This window comes from Macaca mulatta, chromosome 3 (genome assembly GCF_049350105.2).
Source record: "Macaca mulatta isolate MMU2019108-1 chromosome 3, T2T-MMU8v2.0, whole genome shotgun sequence".
NCBI classification, from domain to species: Eukaryota; Metazoa; Chordata; class Mammalia; order Primates; family Cercopithecidae; genus Macaca; species Macaca mulatta.
Window position 1 is genome coordinate 59,250,373 of NC_133408.1, and position 22,941 is coordinate 59,273,313.

General features: G+C 45.2%; 1 long non-coding RNA gene across 1 annotated transcript in view; it reads right to left on the reverse strand.

The window, feature by feature from the left end:
• Window positions 1-335: 335 nt before the first annotated feature.
• LOC106997378 (uncharacterized) overlaps window positions 336-22,941 on the reverse strand; it is a 35,511-nt gene continuing 12,905 nt past the window's right edge. The window contains exons 5-9 of the long non-coding RNA XR_013415255.1: window positions 20,957-21,021; window positions 12,326-12,449; window positions 8,889-8,953; window positions 809-1,137; window positions 336-525 (exon numbers count right to left, since the gene is read on the reverse strand). This is a non-coding gene — a long non-coding RNA (uncharacterized LOC106997378). The remainder of the gene's footprint in view (window positions 526-808; window positions 1,138-8,888; window positions 8,954-12,325; window positions 12,450-20,956; window positions 21,022-22,941) is intronic.

Here is a 22,941-nt window from a genome sequence, read left to right on the forward strand (position 1 = left end):
GGCTAATTCATGTATTTTTCTGTAGGGATGGTGATTCCTTTGGTTTCCAAATCCTGTCTGAAACTCTTGGCCTCAAGCCACCCTCCTACCTCAGCCTCCCAAAGTGTTGTGATTACCGGTGTGAGCCACCACACCTGTCCAGCTGCTACTTTTATTATTATTATTATTCCACTCAATTAAAAATAATTTTCATTAAAATTATCATTTTCAAGGTTATGGAACAATATGTGCCCTACAGCATAATTGTAAAAATATATACAGTCATCCCTCAGTATACAGAGAGGATTAGTTCCAGCTCCCCATCTCTGCATATACCAAAATCCATGCATACTCACGTTTCACTTTCAGCCCTCTGGAACCCACATATAGGAAAAGTCCAAGTATTAGTTGGGCATAGTAGCAAGCATCTATAGTCTCAGCCACTTGGGAGGCTGAGGTGCGAGGATCGCTTGAGCCTGTGAGGTTGAGGTTACGGTCAGCTGTGATGGCACCACTACACTCCAGCCTGGACAATGGAGCAAGACCCTGTCTCAGAAACAAAACAAAACAAAACAAAAAACAAAAAATGGGTTAGAAATTGTAGTGAGGTCTATTGGGCAAAATTCCATATAAGCAAAGTATAAATTAATGAAGTAAATGGTGATAAATTAGTATGATTGACTTTCTGGAGTTTCTGACAATAAAGGTAAGAAAAATGCAAAACACAGAGACAGAGGGTAAAAAAAGAAATTAGGGAGGCATTCTACATGTTTAATAAAATGACACTGGCCATGTTCATGCAGCAGCAGTATGTCATGATATGACATACCTTGGAGAGAAGTTAACAGATGAGGAAGTTGATAAAAATGATCAGAGAGAGGCCGTGCGCGGTGGCTCAAGCCTGTAATCCCAGCACTTTGGGAGGCCGAGACGGGTGGATCACGAGGTCAGGAGATCGAGACCATCCTGGCTAACACAGTGAAACTCCGTCTCTATTAAAAAATACAAAAAACTAGCTGGGCGAGGTGGCGGGCGCCTGTAGTCCCAGCTACTCCGGAGGCTGAGGCAGGAGAATGGCGTGAACCTGGGAGGCGGAGCTTGCAGTGAGGTGAGATCCGGCCACTGCACTCCAGCCTGGGCGACAGAGCGAGACTCCACCTCAAAAAAAAAAAAAAAAAGATCAGAGAAGCAAATTACTGATAGTGATAGTTAAGTAAACCATGAAGAATTTCCACAACTGATGTCAGCAAAGTGGAAATATTGTACAGTGTGTGTTGAAGTTCCTGTACAACATTGTTTATTTGCCTTTTGTTTGTAAGAAATGAAGAAATGTATCTACTAAAAGTTCTTCTTGCTGTCGAAAGAATATGTGTGAATAAGTCATTTGAACTTATTCTTCTGTTTTTCTACTTTGATCTTTCTGCCATCATCCCACAGCCTTACTATAGAAATTTCTTATTTTTTTAGAAATTTGAACAAGTGCTTGTTGTGGTGGCTCATACCTCTAGGATGGGAGGCAGGGGTGGAAGGGTCACTCGAGGCCAGGAGTTTGACACCAGCCTGGCCAACAAAGTGAGACCCCATGTCTACAAAACAATTTAAAAATTAGCCAGGTATCATCATGTATACCTACAGTCCCAGCTACTCAGGAGGCTGAGGCAGGAGGAGCCTTAGCCCAGGAGTTCAAGGCTGCAGTGAGCTGTGATTGCACCACTGTACTCTAGCCTGGGTGACAGACTGAGACCCCATCTCCCAAAACAAAAAAGAAAGAAAGAAAATAGATCAAGTAGCAAGTTGTATGTGGCTTACTCTGAATATTTCTTTTTTTTTTTTTTTTTTGAGACGGAGTCTCCCTCTGTCGCCCAGGCTGGAGTGCAGTGGCCAGATCTCAGCTCACTGCAAGCTCTGCCTCCTGGGTTTACGCCATTCTCCTGCCTCAGCCTCCGGAGTAGCTGGGACTACAGGCGCCCGCCACCTCGCCTGGCTAGTTTTTTTGTATTTTTTTAGTAGAGACGGGGTTTCACCATGTTAGCCAGGATGGTCTTGATCTCCTGACCTCGTGATCCGCCCGTCTCGGCCTCCCAAAGTGCTGGGATTACAGGCTTGAGCCACCGCGCCCGGCCTATTCTGAATATTTCTAACTAGAAGTTCTTAATCTTTCTGGGTCTAGCATCCCTCTACATTTTTTAACTTTGTTGAAGATCTCTAAGACTTTTTCTTTATATAAATAATTATATTAAAATTAGAAAATAAGACAAAATTTTAAAAATATTATTCATTACATATTAATAATAGAACCATTACCTGTTGATAGAAGTAATACAAGACAAAATTTTTAAAATATTTGGCGGGGCGCAGTGGCTCACTCCTGTAACCCTAGCACTTTAGGAGGCTGAGGTGGGCGGATCACAAAGTCAAGAGATCAAGATCATCCTGGCCAACATGGTGAAACCCCACCTCTACTAAAAATACAAAAATGAGCTGGGCATGGTGGCACACACCTGTAATCCCAGCTACTCGGGAGGCTGAGGCAAGAGAATCGCTTCAACTCAGGAGGCAGAGGTTGTGGTGAGCTGAGATTGCACCACTGCACTCCAGCCTTCTGACAGAGCGAGACTCCGTCTCAAAAAAAAATAATAAATTTATTATTTATTACATATTAATAATAAAACCATTACATGTTGATATAATTTTTTTTGTTTGTTTTTTGAGACCGAGTCTCATTCTTTCGTCCAGGCTGGAGTGAAGTAGCGTGATCTCAGCTCACCGTAACCTCCATTCCCCAGGTTCAAGCAATTCTCCTGCCTCAGCCTCCTGAGTAGCTGGGATTACAGGTGCCCACCACGCCTGGCTAAGTTTTGTATTTTTTTTAGTAGAGACAGGGTTTCATCATGTTGGCCAGGCTGGTCTCGAACTCCTGACCTCAGGTGATCCACTCACCTGGCTCTCCCAAAGTGCTGGGATTACAGGCATGAGCCACCATGTCCAACCCGATTAATATATTTTTTAAAACACTGATTAGTCTGGCAACGACACTGGGCAGGGGTCTCCTCATTCCCAGTGACACAAGCCCCACTGTACGGCTCCAGGGTTGCAAGGGCTGGAGAGCCAAAAGGCTCTGACTTGAGATTTTATTATTTTATCTGTATTTCTATTTGTGTTGTGAGACAGCTCCTGCTCTGAAACCCAGACTGGAATGCAGTTGTGCACTTATAGCTCACTGCAGCCTCGACCTCCTGGGCTCAAGCCATCTTCCTGCCTCAGCTCCCCAGTAGCTGGTACTACAGTTGAGTGCCACCATACCTGGCTATTTTTTAAATTTTTTGTAGAGTGAAGGGTCTTGCTATGTTGCCCAAGCTGGTCTCAAACTCCTGACACCTCAAGAGATCTGCCCACCTCAGCCTCCTGAGTAGCTGGGACTATAAGTACACATCACCATACCTAGCTACATTTATTTTATTTTATTAAATATTGAAAAATATTTTTGGCCAGGCGCGGTGGCTCACGCCTGTAATCCTAGCACCTTGGGAGGCCGAGGTGGGCAGATCACCTGAGGTCGGCAGTTCGAGACCAGCCTGACCAACATGGAGAAACCCCATCTCTACTAAAAATACCAAATTAGCCGGGCATGGTGGTGCATGCCTGTAATCCCAGCTACCCAGGAAGGCTGAGGCAGCAGGAGAATCGCTTGAACCCAGGAGGCAGAGGTTGCGGTGAGCTGAGACGGTGCCACCGCACTACCACACTCCAGCCTGGGCAACAAGAGTGAAACTCCGTCTCAAAAAAAAAAAAAAAAAAAAGAAAAATATTTTTGTAGAGAGGAGGTCTTGCTATGTTGCCCAGGCTGGTCTTGAATTCCTTTTAAGATACTCCCATCTCTGCTTCCCAAACAACTGTGACTACAGGCATGAGCCACTGTACTGAGCCTGAAGATATTTCTTTAATCTAGCATCCAATACTTGATAGGATTGAGAAAGGCAGTAGTGTTTTTAAAAATTACTTAATAATTCAGTAAGAATCTATCTCAACCTTGACCTCTGCCTTCTCTCACACTCCACATCCAGTCTGTCAGGAAATCCTGTGGTGTCTTCAACATGTATTGAAGATCTCCACCCAGCAACCCCCTGGCCTCCTCCCCTGCTTCTCTCCTCTGACCATCTCGTACCACCACTATGACCCTGGTCAGGACCACTATCATCCCCCGCCTGGATGTTGCCGCAGCTTGGCCCCCATGCTTCTACCCAAATCTTCCCACAGTCTTTCTCAACTCAGCAGCCAGAGAATGCTTTTAAATCGGGAGAGAGATCATGTCGCCTCTCTGCTCAGAACCCTCCCACAGTTCCCATCTCAGTCAGAGTAAAAGCCAAAGCCCCAGCAATAACCTCCCAGGGCTTACACGATCTGTGCTGATCCCAGCCCAGCAACTCCCTGGCCTCCTGCCCTAATTCTCTCCCTCTCTCCTTCTGCTCCACTGACCTCCTTCCAGAGCCTCAGACACACCTCAGACACTTTATTCCGTTGTTTCTGCCTACAATCCTCTTCCCTCAGCACCTCGGCCAGCTCCTTCCCCTCCTTCAAATCTTGGCTTAATTTTCACTTAGGAGGCCACCCCTGACCATTTTATTTAACATTGCCATCTGTCCTCATGCCCACCATGCTAATTTCTTCCTTCCTTCTTTCTTTCCTTCCCTTCCCTCCCCTCACCTCCCTCCCTCCCCCCACCTCTCTTCCTTCTTTTTTTTTTTTTGTGTCAAGATCTCACTCTGTCACCAAGGCTGGAGTGCAGTAGCACAGTCACAGCTCACTGCCACCTCAAATTCCCAGGCTCAAGCGATCCTCCCACCTCAGCCTCCCTAGTAGCTGGGACTACAGACAGTGCATGCCATCATGCCTAATTAATTTTTTTAGAATTTTATTTTATTTTGAGACGAAGTTTCACTCTTCTTGCCCAGGCTGAAGTGCAATGGTGCAATCCCGGCTCACTGCAACCTCCACCTCCCAGATTCAAGTAATCCTCCTGCCTCAACCTCCCAAGTAGCTGGGATTACAGGCACGTGCCACCACGCCCGGCTAAGTTTTGTATTTTTAGTAGAGATGGCGTTTCACAATGTTGGCCAGGCTGGTTTCAAACGCCTGACCTCAGGTGATCCAGCCTTCCAAAGTGCTGGGATTATAGGCATAAGCCACCATGCCTGGCCATTTTTTTTATTTTTTGTAGACACAAGGTCTCACTATGTTGCACAGGCTGGTCTTGAATTCCTGGTCTCAAGTGATCTTCCTGCCTAAAATTCCTAAAGTGCTGCGATTGCCAGCATGAGCCACCATGCCTGGTTTCATGTTCATTTCTTCTTGCTGTTGCAACATAGTTTGCAGTTTCCTAAATTTAGTGGCTTAAAACACTACAAATCTACCATCTTACAATTCTGGGGCCAGAAGCCCAAACTAGGTTTATTAAGGCTAAAGTCAAGGTGTCAGCAGGGCTACATTCCTTTTGAAGGCTCTAAAGTGTACCCTTGGCTTTTCCAGCTTCTAGAAGCCATCCCCATTCCTTGGATCATGGCCCCTGACTCCATCTTCAAAGTCAGAAGTGAAGCATCTTCAAATCTCCCTCTCTGACCTCTGCTTCCATCAACCACATCTCCTGCTCCAGTTCTGACTCTCCTACCCTCATTTTTTTTTTTTTTTTTTTTTTTTTTTTTTGAGACAGAGTCTCGCTCTGTCTCCCAGGCTGGAGTGCAGTGGCCGGATCTCAGCTCACTGCAAGCTCTGCCTCCCGGATTTATGCCATTCTCCTGCCTCAGCCTACCGAGCAGCTGGGAAGGCGCCCACCACCTCGCCCGGCTAGTTTTTTGTATTTTTCAGTAGAGATGGGGTTTCACCGTGTTAGCCAGGATGGTCTTGATCTCCTGACCTCGTGATCCGCCCGTCTTGGCCTCCCAAAGTGCTGGGATTACAGGCTTGAGCCACTGCGCCCGGCCCCTCTTTCTTTTATAAAGACCCTTGTGATTGCTGGGCATGGTGGCTCTCACCCATAATACTAACACTCTGGGAGGTCAAGGCAGGAGGAACACCTGAGGCCCAAAGTTTGAAACTAGCCTAAACAACATAGTGGGACCCCACCTCTAGAAAAAAATGAAAACAAATGTTAGCTGGATGTGGTGTGTGCCTGTAGTCCCAGCTACTTAAGAAGCTGAGGTGAGACGATCACTTTAGCCCAGGAGTTTCAGATCAGCCTGGGCGACATAACTAAATTTCATCTCTAAAAAAATGAGCTGGGCATGGGTGACATGCATGTGTAGTCCCAGCTACTTGGGAAGCTGAAGTGGGAGGATCCCTTGAGCTCAGGAGGTCAAAGCTATAGTGAGCTATGATCACATCACTGCACTCCAGCCTGGATGACACGGGGAGATTCTGTCTCAAAAAAAGAAAAGAAAAGAAAAATATATTTGGTCTCTGTCCCTGGTTCCTGGTACAGAGCTTCTAAAGCTTTTATAAAGACCTCAGTGATAGAGGTGATAGGAGCATCTTTTGTTGTAATATTTGGTCTTGGTCCCAGGTTTCTAACACAAGAGCCTCTAAGAACTCTGGGATCTCCAGCATGATAAGAATGCATTTGGGGATGTTGTCGAGATGAATGGGTGGCTGCAAGCTCCTAGATCTCTTCAGGAGGAGGGCTGACTGCCAGAGGATGCAACCAGATGATTAGAGGCTTGGAACTTTCAGCCTCACCCGCTTAACTCCAGGAGGCAAGTGGGGCTGGAGATCGACTTAATCACCAATGGCCAAGGATTTTATCAATCATGCTTGCATAATAAAGCCTCCATAAACACCCTGAACAACAGGACTGCAGAGCTTCCAGGGTTGCTGAACACAGGAGATGCTGGGAGGGTAGCATGTTCAACGGAGTGCATGGGAGCTCTGTGCCCCTCCAAACTTACCTTGCCCTGGACATCTTTCTTTTCTTTTTTTTGAGAGGGTCTGGCTCTTTTGTCCAGGCTAGAGTGCAGTGGCACAATCTCAGCTCACTACAACCTAAGCCTCCCCAGTCCCCAGCTCAAGGCATCCTCTCACCTCAGCTTCCCTGTAGCTGGAACTATAGGTGCACACCACCACACCTGGCTATTTTTTTTTTTTTTTTTTGTAGAGACAGGTTTTCATCATATTGCCCAGGGTGGTCTCAAACTCCTGAGGTTAAGTGATCTTCCCACCTCAGCCTCCCAAAGTGCTGGGATTACAGGCATAAGCCACCACATCCAGCATGTACATCTCTTTCACTGGCTGTTTCTGAGATGTATCCTTTACAATGAACCAGTAATAGGAAATGAACTGGCCCGATGTGGTGGCTCACATCTGTAATCCCAGCACTTTAAGAGGCTGAGGTGGGAGGATCGCTTGAGCCCAGGAATTTGTGGCCAGACTGGGCAACATAACAAGACCCCATTTCTACGAAAAATAAAAGAAAGTAATTAGCCAGATGTAGTGGTGCAGACGTGTAGTCTCAGCTAATAGGGAGGCTGAGGTGGGAGGACCACTTGAGCCCAGGCAGTCGAGGCTGCAGTGAGCTATGACTGCACCACTGCACACCAGCCTGGGCGATAAAATGAGACCCTGTCTCTCAGAAAACAATAAACTGTTTTTCTGAGTTCTGTAAACTGTTCTAGCAAATTATTAAACCCAAGAAGGCGGTCATGGGAACCCCTGATTTATAACAGATTGGTCAAAAGTACAGATGACAACCTAGGACTTTCCACTGGCATCTGAAATGAGGGTGGTCTCGTGGGACTGAGCCCCTCATCTGTGGGGTCTGTGCCAACTCCAGGTAGTGTCAGAATAAAATTGTGGGATACCCTGTTAATATCCAGAGCATTGGAGAATTTGGTGTAGAAACTCCACACACACATTCAGTCAGAAGTGTGTGAGGAGAGACAAACACAGGCTTTTCTTTCACCTGTCTACCTGCTTAACTGCATAGGAGAGGCAACACGTGGTGCTCATGAACAAAGCAAGCATTAAAGTCAGACCAGACTCGACATTTGACTCAGTCTTAATATCCAGGCGAGCTTGGGCAAATCACTCATTATCCCTAAGTCTTCATCACTTCATTCATAAAATGGGGATAACTGTGGCACCTGCCTGTGATTTTATGAGAACTAATGAAATACTATGCTTGGTGTTAGTGTGATCATTATACCTATTCCAAACTATCTGACAAGGACAGTGATGCATGATAACATCAACAAATTAGAAATTGTAATGAGGGCTGGGCGCGGTGGCTCACGCCTGTAATCCCAGCACTTTGGGAGGCCGAGGTGGGCGGATCACAAGGTCAGGAGATCGAGACCACAGTGAAACCCCGTCTCTACTAAATATACAAAAATTAGCCGGGCGCGGTGGCGGGCACCTGTAGTCCCAGCTACTCAGGAGGCTGAGGCAGGAAAATGGCGTGAACCCGGGAGGTGGAGCTTGCAGTGCAGCCGAGATCGTGCCACTGCGCTCCAGCCTGGGCGACAGAGCGAGACTCTGTCCCAAAAAAAAAAAAAAGAAAGAAATTGTAATGAGTTCTCTCAGGCAAAATTCCATACAAGCAAATTACTGTCTCTCCAAAGCATTCCCATCATACTTAATTCACCATTCCCTGAACAAAATGTGCCGTCTTCATTGTCCAGGTCTTTACAGTGTTGGTTTCCCTGCCTGGGCAGCTCCCTCCATCCCATCCCAGCCCATTCCCCATCCCTCCACCTCCCCCTTCCCTCTCCACTCTCATACAACTCTTCCTCATCTTTCAGGACCCGGCTTCAATGTCACCTTAATTGGAAGCTTCTGTCACCCTCCAGAAGAGCTTCCCATTGCACTTGATGCATGCACTGTTATTTGATCATTTCTGAGTCATAGTCCAAGTCTTTTTGTACCTGAATAACATGTTGCCCAGTCAGTCTCTCTTCCTGGATTCTGAAGTCTTTCATGGTAGATCCAGCTAGAAGTGACAAAAAGACATTCTTTTGAAAAAGAGGGATGACACAGACAGACATAAGTTCTTAAATGTTTTAAATGGTACGTGAAATTTTAACAAAATTCAAAGGCTTGTGGGGAACACTTAGGAGGAAAAGTTACTAGGAATGTTATAAAGGGTTAATTTATATTTGATTGTACTTTATTTTATTTTATTTTTTGAGACAGTCTCATTCTGTCACCTAGGCTGGAGTGCAGTGGTACAATCAGGGCTCACTGCAGTCTCAAACTCCTGGTCTCAAGTAATCTCACTTAATCTTTATTTGGTTTAAGAAACTCAGTCTTGGTTGAGCATGGTGGCTTATGCCTATAATCTCAGCATTTTGGGAGGCTGAGAGGGGTATATTACTTGAGTCAAGCAGTTTGAGATCAGCCTGGGCAACATATTAAGACCCTGTCTCTACCAAAAAAACAGAGTGAATTTATGGAAGACAATTTTTCCACAGACTGGGGGTGGAGGGAATTATTTCAGGATGATTCAAGTGTATTACATATATTGTGCACTTTATTTCTATTATTATTACATTGTAATATATAATGAAATAATTATACAACTCACTATAACATAGAATCAGTGGCATCTCTGAGCTTGTTTTCCTGCATCAAGACTGTTCATGTGTGGTGACGGGAGACAGTGACAGATCATCAGCCATTAGATTCTCATAAAGAGTGTGCAACCTAGATCCCTCACATGCAAAGTGCACAACAGGGTTCGTGCTTCTATGAGAATCTAATGCTCCTACTGATCTGACAGGACATGGAGCTCAGGTGGTCATGTGAGTGATGGGAGGGGCTATAAATACAGATGAAGTTTCCCCTCACTCACTTGCTGCTCACCTCTGGCTCTGTAGCCCTGTGGTTGGAGACCCCTGCTTGAGTGCATTCAAAGGGATCCATCCCATGCCATTCTTCAGAGTCATCTTTACTGCCATCATGGTCAAATGTAGCACCCCTAAGCTCACACGGCATATGCCTCAGGTGGCATTTCATCACAATCAACAGTAAGTGGTAGCTTGAGTCATTGTGAGGTCAGTTCCTGGAAATCACCAGCATCCCATGTCCCACTGGCAAGGAGCTCAGCACTGCTCCGTGGATAACCAAACCCATGCCCAAATCCCATCTGTGTGGGTCTATCTCCTGGTATCCTTCCTAGCATCAATTCTGTATTTGTAGGAGTCCAATCAGGAGACATAAACCACTCAAAAGTTTAAACTAGAATGGGCACGGTGGCTCAAACCTGTAATCCTAGCACTTTGGGAGGCCAAGGTGGGTGGATCGCTTTGAGCTTAGGAGTTTGAGACCAAACTGGGAAACAGGACGAAACTCTGTCTCTACAAAAAACACAAAAATTAGGCGGGTGTGGTGGTACATACCTGTAATCCCAGCTACTTGGGAGGCTGAGGCAGAAGAATTGCTTTAGCCTGGCAAGTGAAGGTTGAAGTGAGCAGAGATTGTGCCACTCCAGCCTGGGCGACGGAGTAAAATCCGGTATCAAAAAATAAAAGAAAAAATATGTATGTAAATTTAATATAAAAAGTATTAAATTTTGGCTGGGCGCAGTGGCTCACACCTATAATCCCACGACTTTGGGAGGCCGAGGCAGGCAGATCACCTGAGGTCAGGAGTTAGAGACTTGACCAACATGGAGAAACCCCGTTTCTACGAAAAATACAAAATTAGCTGGGTGTGGTGGAGCATGCCTGTGATTCCAGCTACTTGGGAGGCTGAGGCAGGAGAATTGCTTGAACCTCGGAGGCGGAGGTTGCGGTGAGCCGAGATGGTGCCATCGCACTCCAGCCTGGGCAACAAGAGCAAAACTGAATCTCAAAAAAAAAAAAAAAAAAAAAAAAAAAGGTATTAATTTTAACAGAGGATCAGCATAATGAGGGACACTCTAGCACAAAGTAAACACAAAGTAAATATAGAACTAGCAGAGGCCAGGCATAGTGGCTCAAGCCTGTAATCCCAGCAATTTGGGAAGCCTAGGCAAGAGGATCGCTTGAGGCCAGGAGTTGGAGACCAGCCTGTGCAACATAGTGAGACCCTGTGTCTACCAAAAAAAGAAAAAAATTAGCCAGGTGTGGTCGTGGTGCACACCTGTAGTTCCAGCTACTTGGAGTCTGGGGTGGGAGGACCCCTTGAGCCTGGGAAGTCTAGGCTACAGTGAGCCAAGATCATGCCATTGCACTCCTGGGCAATAGTGAGACCCTGCCTTAGAAAGAAAAAAAAAAAGAAAAGAAAGTGCTAATCCCCCTACGGGAATCTCCTCTTCTCCTGCCTTCTCTGGAACCTCACTTGTCAGTTCTTCCTCCCACTTCCCCGTATCATTAACCTATCCCCCGCTTTTAGCTCCTTCCCACCATCATTTAAACTAATCAAACTTCTTATATTTTAAAAAACTTTCCCTAAACTCAGTGTTTCCCCTGCTTCAGGTCTCCAGTACACCCACTGAGCCATCTGCTTTCCCTGATGCCTTCTCTACACAGCAGCCTGGACCACATCTCTAATCCATGAATCTCATTATGTTACTCTTCCCCCATTTACATCACTCCTCCTTGCCTCAGGGATTAAGTCCAAACTCCTTAACAGCCCCTGCTCTGCCCTGCATTCCAAGGCAGACTCACTGCTCTTGCCCCTCTCCATTTTACCTGCTGTGGAGTCCAACTGAGCCACATCTGCCCCCTGAATGCCCACTCTCACTCCTCTGGGAGGCTCTGAAGTGGGTGATGCCCTCTGCTTAGAATACGCTTCCCCTTAAACCTCTACTCTCTTCCTGGGTAGCTTCGGCTCCTCTGTCACTTCTCTGCTTTGGCATCATCTCCTCCTGGAAGCCTTCCTTGACTCCCCAGATTCTCAGGAGTATGGGAGGTGAGGTGCTCCTCCCATATATGAATGGAGATTAGGGAGTATGTGTTATTCATGTTTAATTCACCAGTGCTTAGCTCAGTACCTGGCACAAAATAGTCACTGTGGTGGCCAAGGTAACGACAGCCCTCCCACCCCCCAGCAATAGCTCATGTCCTATGTTACACTGCACAAATACATAGGAAGGGGAATTAAGAGTGCAGATGGAATTAATGTTGCTAATCAGCTGACCTTAAAACAAGATTATCTGGCAGTATCTGGGTGAGCCCATGTAATTACAAGTGTTCCTTAAATGTGGAAAAGGGAGGCAGAAGGTTAAGAACCAGAGATAGTGGGCACAATGGCTCATGCCTGTATTACCAATACTTTGGGAGGCCAAGACAGGAAAATCCCTTGAGTCCAGGAGTTCAAGGCCAGCCCTGACAACATAGTGAGGCCTCATCTCTACAAAAAACCCCAAAATGGTGCTTACCTGTAGTCCCAGCTACTGGGAAGGATGAAGTGGGAGGGTCACTTGAGACTGGGAGTTTGAGGCTACAATGAGCCATGATAGGACAACTGAACTCCATCCTGAGTGACAGAGCAAGGTCCTGCTTCTAAAGAAAAAAAGGACATTGGAATTAGGGTCCCCTCCATCCTAAGGTGCCTACAAGGCATCTCTCTCTGCAAACGAGTAAACGTCATCCTCCAACTCCTCACAGAGTGGAGCAGCAGGAAAACTCCCTCACCTCATTTCTGTGTGGCTTGGGAGGCCTGACAGCCCAATAACCAGCTCCTTGCTGATGAAGCAATTGGGAAATGGCTCGAGTTGAGTTAAGGAGAATTTGGATCCTTCTTTTGGTTCTCATTAGGCAGGGTAGGGGCCAGGCATGGTGGCTCATACATGTAATCCTTGCACTTTGGGAGGCCACGGTGAGAGGATCGCTTGAGGCCAGGAGCTCAAGACCAGCCTGGACAACACAGCAAGACCCGGGTGGCATGCACCTGTAGTCCCCACTACTTGGTAGAATGAGGTAGGAGGGTTGATCACTTGATCCCAGGAGTTTCAGGCTTCAGTGAGCCATAATGGCTTACCACTGCACTCCATAATGCACTGTTCCATAATGGGCACCACTGCACTCCAGCCTGGGTGACAGAGCCAGACGATGTCTCAAAAAGTGACAAAAAAAAAAAGAGAGAGAGAGACTATAGGCAGCCACTGCCACATCTGGCTAATTTTTAAATATTCTGTAGAGATGAGGTCTTGCTAGGTTGCCCAGGCTGGTCTAAAACTCCTGGCATCAGGCCAGGCGCAGTGGCTCATGCCTGCAATCCCAGCACTTTGGGAGGCCAAGGCAGGCAAATCACCTGAGGTCAGGAGTTCAAGATCAGCCTGGCCAACACGGCGAAACCCCGTCTCTACTAAAAATACAAAAATTGGCCAGGCAGTAGTGGCATGTGCCTGTAATCCTAGGTACTCAGGAGGCTGAGGCAGGAGAATCACTTGAACCCAGGAGGCGGAGGTTGCAGTGAGCCAAGATCGTGCCACTGCATGCACTCTACCCTGAGTGACAAAGTGAGACTCTGTCTCAAAACAAACAAATACAAACAAACAAACAAACAAAAAACCTCCTGGCATCAAGAGATCTTCCTGTCTCAGCCTCCCAATGCCCTGGGTTTATATATTTTTTTCAGTATAATTGAAGACACTTGTTCTTATATGGCTTTAAGAGATAAAGAAAAAAAAAAACAGATAATAACAAATGTTGGTGAAGGCCGGGCATGGTAGCTCAGCCTGTAATTCCAGAACTTTGGGAGGCTGAGGTGGGCAGATCACTTGAGGCCAGGAGTAAGAGACCAGCCTGAGCAACATGGTAAAACTCCATCACTACAAAAACATATAAAAATTAGCCAAGCATGGTGGCATGCACCTGTAATTTTCAGCTACTCAGAAGGCTGAGATGAGAAAATCACTTGTGCCTGGGAGATCAAGGTTGCAGTGAACTGTGATGGCATCACTGTGCTGCAGCCAGAGAGACAGAACAAGCCCCTGTCTAGAAAAAAACAAAAATGTCAGTGAAGATGTGGAGGAACTGGAACTCACATACATTACTGGTGGGAACATAAAATCATGTAACCACTTTGGGTATTTCTTTTCGTGTCATTTTAATTGGATTTTTTTAAAAAATCAAGATAAGGTCTCACTATCTTGCCCAGGCTGATCTTGAACTTGTGGGCTCAAGTAATCCTCCCAGCTGAGCCTCCTGAGTAGCTGGGACTACGGGTGTGAGCCATTGCACCCAACTGGTGTAGCCACTTTAGAAAACAAACTGTCAGTTCCTCAAAAGGCTAAATATACAGTCATCATATAATACCACAATTTCACTCCTAGGCATATATCCCAGAGAAATAAAAATATATGTCCACACAAAAACTTGTACAGCAATCTTCACAGCACCATTATTCATAATGGCTAATACACGGAAACAACCCAAATGTCCACCAACTGATGAACAGATAAACAAAATGCAGTGTGTCTCTACCACGGAGTATTATTCAGTCATAGAAGGAATGAAATATTGATACACACTATGACATAAAGGAACTTTGAAAACACTGCTAAGAGGGAAAAAAGCCACAAAAGATCACATATTGTACAATTCTATTTGTCCAGATTAGGAAATTCTACAGCGACAAAAAATGAATCAATGGTTGCCTAAGGCTGGGGGCCAAGGCAGGTGGGGGGAGTAGGAGGTACTGGCTAAGGGGTACAGATTTCTCTATAGGGTAATGAAAGGTTCTAAAAGTGACTGTGGTGATCGATGCACAGCTCTGGGAATACTCTAAAACCTACTGAATTGCAGATTTCAATAAATAAATAAATGGAAGAGTATGTGAATCATATTTTAATAAAGCTATTATTTAAAAAATAAGTGGCTGGGCAGAGGTGGTCATACCTGCCTGTAATCCCAGCACTTTGGGAGGCTGAGGCAGGAGTTTGAGTCTAGTCTGAGAAACCTAGCAAGATCCCATCTCTATGATAAAAAATAAAAAAATTAGCTGGGCATGGTGGCACACGTCTGTAGTCCCAGCTACTTGGGAGACTGAGGATTGCTTAAGCCCAGGAGTCTGAGGCTGCAGTGAACCATGATCATGTCACTGTACTGCAGCCTGGGCGACAGAGCAAGACCCTGTCTCTAAAAAGGAAAGAAAAGAAATACAAGTTTTTTTGTTTTGTTTTGTTTTGTTTTGTTTTTTGAGATGGAGTCTCGCTCTGTCGCCCAGGCTGGAGTGCAGTGGACAATTTCGACTCACTGCAAGCTCCACCTCCTGGGTTCATGCCATTCTCCTGCCTCAGCCTCCCAAGCAGCTGGGACTACAAGTGCCGGCCACCATGCTCGACTAATTTTTTGTATTTTTAGTAGAGACGGGGTTTCACCGTGTTAGCCAGGATGGTCTCGATCTCCTGACCTTGTGATCCACCCGCCTTGGCCTCCCAAAGTGCTGGGATTACAGGTGTGAGCCACCGCGCCCAGCAGAAATACAAGTTTTTATCACTTTGTGAGTATAGTCAAGTTTGAGGAGAAATAGACAAGAATAAAAGAGCACTGAATAATGAGAGTAAGTGGCTGGTTAGGCCCAGTTGCTAGCTAAGTTGCTTCTGAAAAATTCATTAGTAAAGTTACAGCTCTAGGGACAGTCATGCAGTCAAAGAATGAATGCTAAATTCATTACAAATGCCGATGGTCTTTCTTTACATGCCTTCTAGTGAAAAACTCCTAAGTGCCTAAATAGCAAGTCTGCAATGATAGCAGCTGTTTATTAAAGACTACAAAAAAGAAATGGAGGCTGGGCGTGGTGGCTCATGCCTGTAATCCCTGCACTTTGGGAGGCTGAGGCAGGCAGATCACCTGAGGTCAGGAGTTCAAGACCAGCCTGGCCAACATGGTGAAACCCCATCTCTATTAAAAATACAAAAATTAGATGGGTGTGGTGGCGGCCGCCTTAATCTCAGCTACTCAGGAGGCTGAGGCCTGAGAATTGCTTGAACCCAGAAGGCGGAGGTTGCAGTGAGGCAAAATCGCGCCATTGCACTCCAGCCTAGGCGACAAAAGCAAGACACTGTCTTTTTATTTTTTAAAGCATCTTTTTCAAGAATGACATAGTGTTTCATGATAAAGAAGCCTTAATTTTGCATTTGTTCAAGTATTGATTCGATTTAGCAAATATGACAACAGACTTGGATAAAGTGCGAACAACACAATTTCATTTTCTCCTTAATCAAAACTGATTAGGTAGTCTAATATCAATTCTGATCTTATTAAAAACTGATAAGATAAAAAAATTAGGGAATGATGGAGCCAATAAGATGTTACAACCTGTTCCAAGGAGGATTCCAAAACCCACACATATCTGAGACCATTAAGTATGATGAAATATATTTGATTACTATATTTAAAAATAAACTGATTATATAGCCAATAACAATTGGGCAGGGGTCTCCTCATCCACAGCCACACAATGCGGCTCTGCGGTTGCAAGGCCTGCATAGCCTAGAAGGGACTGCTCTGACTTAAAATTTCACTTCATTCATATTTGTATTTTGAGACAGGGTCCTGCTCTGTCACCCAGGCTGGAGTGCAGTGGTATAATCATAGATCACTACAGCTTTGACCAACTAGGCTCAAGAGATCATCCTGCCTCAGCTGCACCAGTACCTGGGAATACAGGCAAGTATCACCATATCAGGCTTTTAAAAAAAAAATTTTATAGAGAGAGAAGTCTTGCTATGAGCTGGCCTCAAACTCCTAGCCTCAAGAGATCTGCCCACCTCAGCCTCCTGAGTAACTGGGGCCATAGGTACACACTACCATGCCCAGCTATATTTATTTTATTTTATTAAATTTCTTTTTTCATTTTTGTAGAGAGGAGGTCTTACTATGTTGGAAGGCTGTTCTCGAACTCATGGCCTTGAAATATACGCCCATCTCTGCCTCTCAAACTGTTGGAACTATAAGTGTGAGCCACTGCACCTGGCCTGACTTGAGATTTCTTTAATCTAGCATCCTTTACTTGGTAGGATTGGGAAAGGCAGCAGTGTTTTTTAAAATTACTTAATAATTCAATTAGAACCAAACTCAACCTTGACTCCTGCCTTCTCTCACAGCTCACATCCAGTCTGTCAGGAAATCCTATTGACTGACTTCATCTTCCACCTGAATATTGCCACACTTTAGACCCCCTGCTTCTACCCAAATCTTCCCACAGTCTTTCTCAACTCAGCAGCCAGGGAGGTGCAGGAAAAAGATCACGTTGCTTCTCTGCTGAGAACCGCCCCACCCCACCCCCAACCCCCACGGTTCCCATTTCGGTCAGAGTAAAAGCCAAAGCCCCAGCAATAGCCTCCAGTGCTTACACGATCTGTACTGATCCCAGCCCAGCAACTCCCTGGCTCCTCCCCTACTTCTCTCTCTGTATCTCTTTGCCCCTCTGGCCTCCTTCCAGAGCCTCAGACACACCAGGGAGTTTCCTCCTAATGCCTTTATCCTGTTGACTCAGCCTACAGTGCTCTTCTCTCAGCACCTTGGCCAGCTCCATCGCCTGCTTCAAACTTTTGCTCAATTTTCACTTATGAGGCCAACCCTGACCATTCTACTTAACATTGCCATCTGTCCCCATTCCCACCATGCTCCTTTCTTTCTTTTTCTTTTTCTTTCTCTTTCTCCTTCCTTTCCTTTCCTTTCCTTCTTTCTTTCTTTTCTGACAGGGTCTTGCTCTATTGCCCAGGTTGAAGTACAGTGGTGCAATCCCAGCTCACAGCAACCTCAACCCCTTAGGCTTAAACAATCCTCCAGGCTCAGTTACCCTAGGAGCTGAGACTACAGGTGCATGCCACAACACCTGGCAAATTTTTTTTTTTTTTTTTTTTTTTTTTGAGACAGTCTTACTGTATCGCCTAGGCTAGAGTGCAATGGCGTGATCTTGGCTCACTGCAACCTCTGCCTCCTGGATTCAAGTGATTCTCTGCCTCAGCCTCCCGAGTAGCTGGGATTACAGGTGCCCACTACCACACCCGGCTAATTTTTGTATTTTTAGTAGAGACGCGGTTTCACCATCTTTGCTAGGCTGGTCTTGAACTCCTGACCTCGTGATCCACCCCACCTTGGCCTCCCAAAGTGCTGGCATTACAGGAGTGAACCACCGCACCTGGCCTTTTCTTTAAAATTTTTGTAGACATGAGGTCTCACTATGTTGCCCAGGCTGGTCTTAAGCTCCTGGGCTTGAGCAATCTTCCCACCTCAGCCTCCCAAAGTTCTGGGATTACAGGTATGAGCAACCGCCCCTGGCTTCATGTTCATTTCTTCTTGCGCTGCAACAAACTACCCTATGTTTAGTGGCTTAAAACCCCACAAATCTACCATCTTACAGTTCTGGGGGCCAGAAGCCCAACTAGGTCTATTAAAGCTAAAGACAAGGTGTCAGAGGGGCTGCCTTTTCCAGTTTCTAGAAGCCACCCCCATTCTTTGACTCACCTTAAAGATGGCCCCTGACTCCATCTATAAAGCCAGAAGTGCGGCATCTTCAAATCTCCCTCTCTGACCTCTTTTTCCATCACCACATCTTCTTCTCTAATTCTGACTCTCCTACCTCCTTTCTCTTATAAAGATCCTTGTGATTGGTGGGCATGCTGGCTCCCACCTGTAATCCCAACACTTTGGGAGACCAAAGATGAAGGAATGCTTGAGACCAAGAGTTCAAGATCAGCCTGGGCAACACAGCAAGACCTTGTCTTTACAAAATTAAAATTAAAATCAGCTGGGCATGGTGATGCATGCCTGTAGTCCCAGCTACTGGAGAGGCTAAGGTGGGAGGATTGCTTTAGCCTAGGAGGTCAAGGCTGCAGTGAGCTATGATCACAGCACTGCACTCCAGCCTGGGTGGGAGAGTGAGACTCTGTCTCAAATATAAGAAAAGAAATATATATTTGGTTTTTGCCCCGGTTCCTGGCACAAAGTTTCTAAAGCTCTTATAAAGTCCTTAGTGATATAGGTAATAGGAGCATCTTCTGTTTTAATTTTTGGTCTTAGTCCCAGGTTCCTGACACAAGGGCCTCTAAGTTCTTTCAGATCGCAGCATGGTAAGAAAGTATGTGGGATGCTGTTGAAATGCCTGGGTGGCTGGAAGCTCCTAGACTGCTTCAGAAGGGCTGGTTGCCAGAGGAATCAACCACATTTTTTTTTTTTAAACGGAGTTTGGCTCTCATAGCCCAGGCTGGAGTGTAATGGGACAATCTCGGTTCACTACAACCTCCACCTCCGGGCTTCAAGTGATTCTCCTGCCTCAGCCTCCTGAGTAGCTGGGATTACAGGCATGTGCCACCATGCCTAGCTAATTTTTGTATTTTTAGTAGAGATGGGATTTCTTCATGTTGGTCAGGCTGGTCTTAAACTCCTGACTTCAGGTGATCTGCCCACCTTGGCCTCCCAAAGTGCTGGGATTACAGGCATGAGCCACCGTGCCTGACCCCAACCACATTTTTTGAGGCTTGGAAATTTCAGTCTCACCCACTGAGCTCCAGGAGGCAAAAGGGGCTGGAGATTGACTTAACCACTAACGGCCAATGATTTTATCAATCATGCCTCCATAAAAACCCTAAACAACAGGATTTGGAGAGCTTCCGTGTTGCTGCACATGAGGAGGTGCTGGCAGGGTAGTGTGCCCAAGAGAGGGCATGGAAGCTCTGTGACCCTCCCCACTTGCCTTGCCCTGTGCATCTCTTTCATTGGCTGTTTCTGAGATGTAGCCTTTACATTGAACCAGTAATAGAAAATAAACTGGCCAGATGTGGTGTCTCATGCCTGTAATCCCAGCACTTTCGGAGGCAGAGGTGGGGGAATCACTTGAGCCCAAGAATTTGAGAACAGCCTGGGCAATGTAACAAGACTCTATCTATACAAAAAAATAAAATAAATTAGCCAGATGTGGTGGTGGGAAACTTGTAATTCCAGCTACTAGAGAGGCTGAAGCAGGAGAATCACTTGAGCCCTGGAGGTTGAGGTATCAATGAGCTATGATTGCACCACTGCACTCGAGCCTGGGCAATAGAGCGAGACCCTGTCTCTTAAAAAAAAAAAAAAAAGAAAAGAAAAACTGTTTTTCTAAGCTCTGTGAGTTGTTCTTGCAAATAATTCAGCCTAAGAAGAAGGTCATGGGAACCCCTGATTTCTAACTGGTTGGTCAAAATACAGGTGACAACCTAGGACTTGCAACTGGCATCTGAAGTGAGGGTGGTCTCGTGGGACTGAGCTCCTAATCTGTGGGGTCTGCACTAACTCCAGGTAGTGTCAGAATGGAATTGTGGGATACGCAGTTGGTATCCAGAGAGTTGGAGAATTGGTGTAGAAGCTCTGCACACACATTTGGTCAGAAGTGTGTGAATAGAAACATGGATTTTTCTCTCACCTGTCTACCTGCTTAACTGCATAGGAGAGACAATGCATGGTGCTCATGGAAAAAGCAAGCATTAAAGTCAAACAAGACCCAATATTTGACTCAGTCTTAATATCCAGGTGAGCTTGGGCAAATCACTTATTATCCCCAAGTCTTCATCATTTTGTGTGTAAAATGGGGATAACTGTGGCACCTACCTGTGATTTTGCGAGAACTAATGAAATACTATGCTTGATGTTATTGTGATTATTATACCTACTCCAAACTATCTGACAAGGACAGTGATGCATGATAACATCAACAGATTAGAAATTGTAATGAGTTCTCTCAGGCAAAATTCCATACAAGCAAATTACCGTCTCTCCAAAGCATTCCCACCATACTTAATTCACCATTCCCTGAACAAAAATGTGCCATCTTCATTGTCCAGGTCTTTATAGTGCTGGTTTCCCTGCCTGGGCAGCTCCCTCCATCCCATCCCAGCCCATTCCCCATCCCTCCACCTCCCCCTTCCCTCTCCACTCTCATACAACTCTTCCTCATCTTTCAGGACCTGGCTTCAATGTCACCTTAACTGGAAGCTTCTCTCACCCTCCGGAAGAGCTTCCCATTGCATTTGATGCATGTACTGTTATTTGACCATTTTTGAGTAATAGTCCAAGTCTTTTTGTACCTGAATAAGATGTTGCCCAATCAGTCTCTCTTCCTGGATTCTGAAGTCTTTCATGGTAGATTCAGCTGGAAGTGACAAAAAGACATTCTTTTTTTTTTTTTTTTTTAAAGAGGGATGACACAGACAGACATCAGTACTTAAAAGTTTTAAATCGTATGTGAAAAGCAAACAAAATTCAAGGGCTTCTAGGAAAAACGTAGGAGGGATGGTGTCACTGGGAATATGATAAAGGGTTAATTTTTAGTTTATTTTGTTTTTTGAGAAAGGGTCTTGCTCTGTCGCCTCGGCTGTACTGCAGTGGTGCAATCACAGCTCACTGCAGCCTTAACCTCCTGGGCTTGAGCAATCTTCCCATCTAATTTTTATTTTATTTAAGAAACGCAATCTTACTCTGTTACCAAAGCTGGAGTGCAGTGGTGTGATCATAGCTTACAAATACAGCCTCAACCTCCTAGGGTCAAGAGATCTTCTAGTCTCAGCCTCCCCTGTAGCTGGGACTACAGGTGTGCACTACAATGTCAAGCTCATTTTTTTTTTTTTTAATTTTTAGTAGAGACAAAGTGTCGTTATGTTGACCAGGCTGGTGGTAATCTCCTACCCTCAAGCAGTTCTCCCACCTCAGCCTTCCAGAGTGCTGCGATTTCAGGTGTGAGCTGCCACACCTGGCTGAGGGGGGGGTTAATTTTTAATTATATAAAGAGCTCAAAGCAAATATTAGAAGGAGCCTAAATGCCTACAGCAGTTGACTTATAAATTGTGATACATCCGTATAATAAAATATTATGCAACCATGAAAAGGATTTAAAGCAATAGGTATTGGCATAGATATTCACAAAATATGAAAATGTGAAGTGACGTCCAATTAGCCTATATGTATCTTGAAGAATATGGCCCATTTTCACAATAGCAATTATTTCCTGAGATAAAATTGTGGGTCTAAAGAGTAAAGGAAATTTTTCACTTCTTTATTTAAAAGTATTTACTATTTTTATAATTTAATGAGATTAAACAAATAGATCATCAAATTAGCAAAATACACATTAACTCTATAAATAAATGGAAAAGACACAGACAGCCCAGGCATGGTGGCTCACACTTACAATACCAAGCACTTTGGGAGAGGGTGGTGGGAGGATTGTTTGAGGCCAGGAGTTCCAGACCAGCCTGGGAAACATAGCAAGACGTTGTCTCCACTAAAAATAAAAAATAAAAATAGCCAGACATGGTGGCATGTGCCTATAGTCCCAGCTACTGAGGTGGAAGGATCACTTGAGTCCAGGAGGTCAAGGCTGTGGTGAGTTGAGACTCTGCCTGGGCCACTACACTCAAGCCTGGAAGACATAGTGAGACTTAGTCTCAAAAAAAAAAAAAAAAAAAAAGACAATAAAGAAATAAAGCTAATAAGCTAACAAAAGAAAAGATATTAAAATGTGACAAACAGGACGGGCACGGTGGCTCATGCCTGTAATCCCAGCACTTTGGGAGGCTGAGGTGGGTGGATCATGAGTTCAGGAGTTCAAGACCAGCCTGATGAGTATGGTGAAACCCCGTCTCTACTAAAAATGCAAAAATTAGTCAGGCATGGTGGCAGGCACCTGTAATCCCAGCTATTCAGGAGGCTGAGGCAGGAGAATTGCTTGAACCTGGGAGGTGGAGGTTGCAGTGAGCCAAGATCATGCCACTGCACTCCAGCCTGGTGACAGAGCAAGACTCTGTCTCAAAAAAAATAAAATAAAAAGTGACAAATGAAAATAGTATGAGGTCTTTTATTTATTAAAAATAATTAAACAGAAAATAACTTGTTAAATTATAATACCCTGTGCTGGCAAAGGTGCAGTGAAATGCGCATTTTCTTATCCTATTGGTGATGTTTAAATTGTATATAAGCCTTCCAGGGTAAAGCTTAGCAATTTTTTAAAAATAATACAGACAGTGACTCACTATACTGCCTCCTCCAACTCCTGGCCTCAAGCAATCCTCCCACC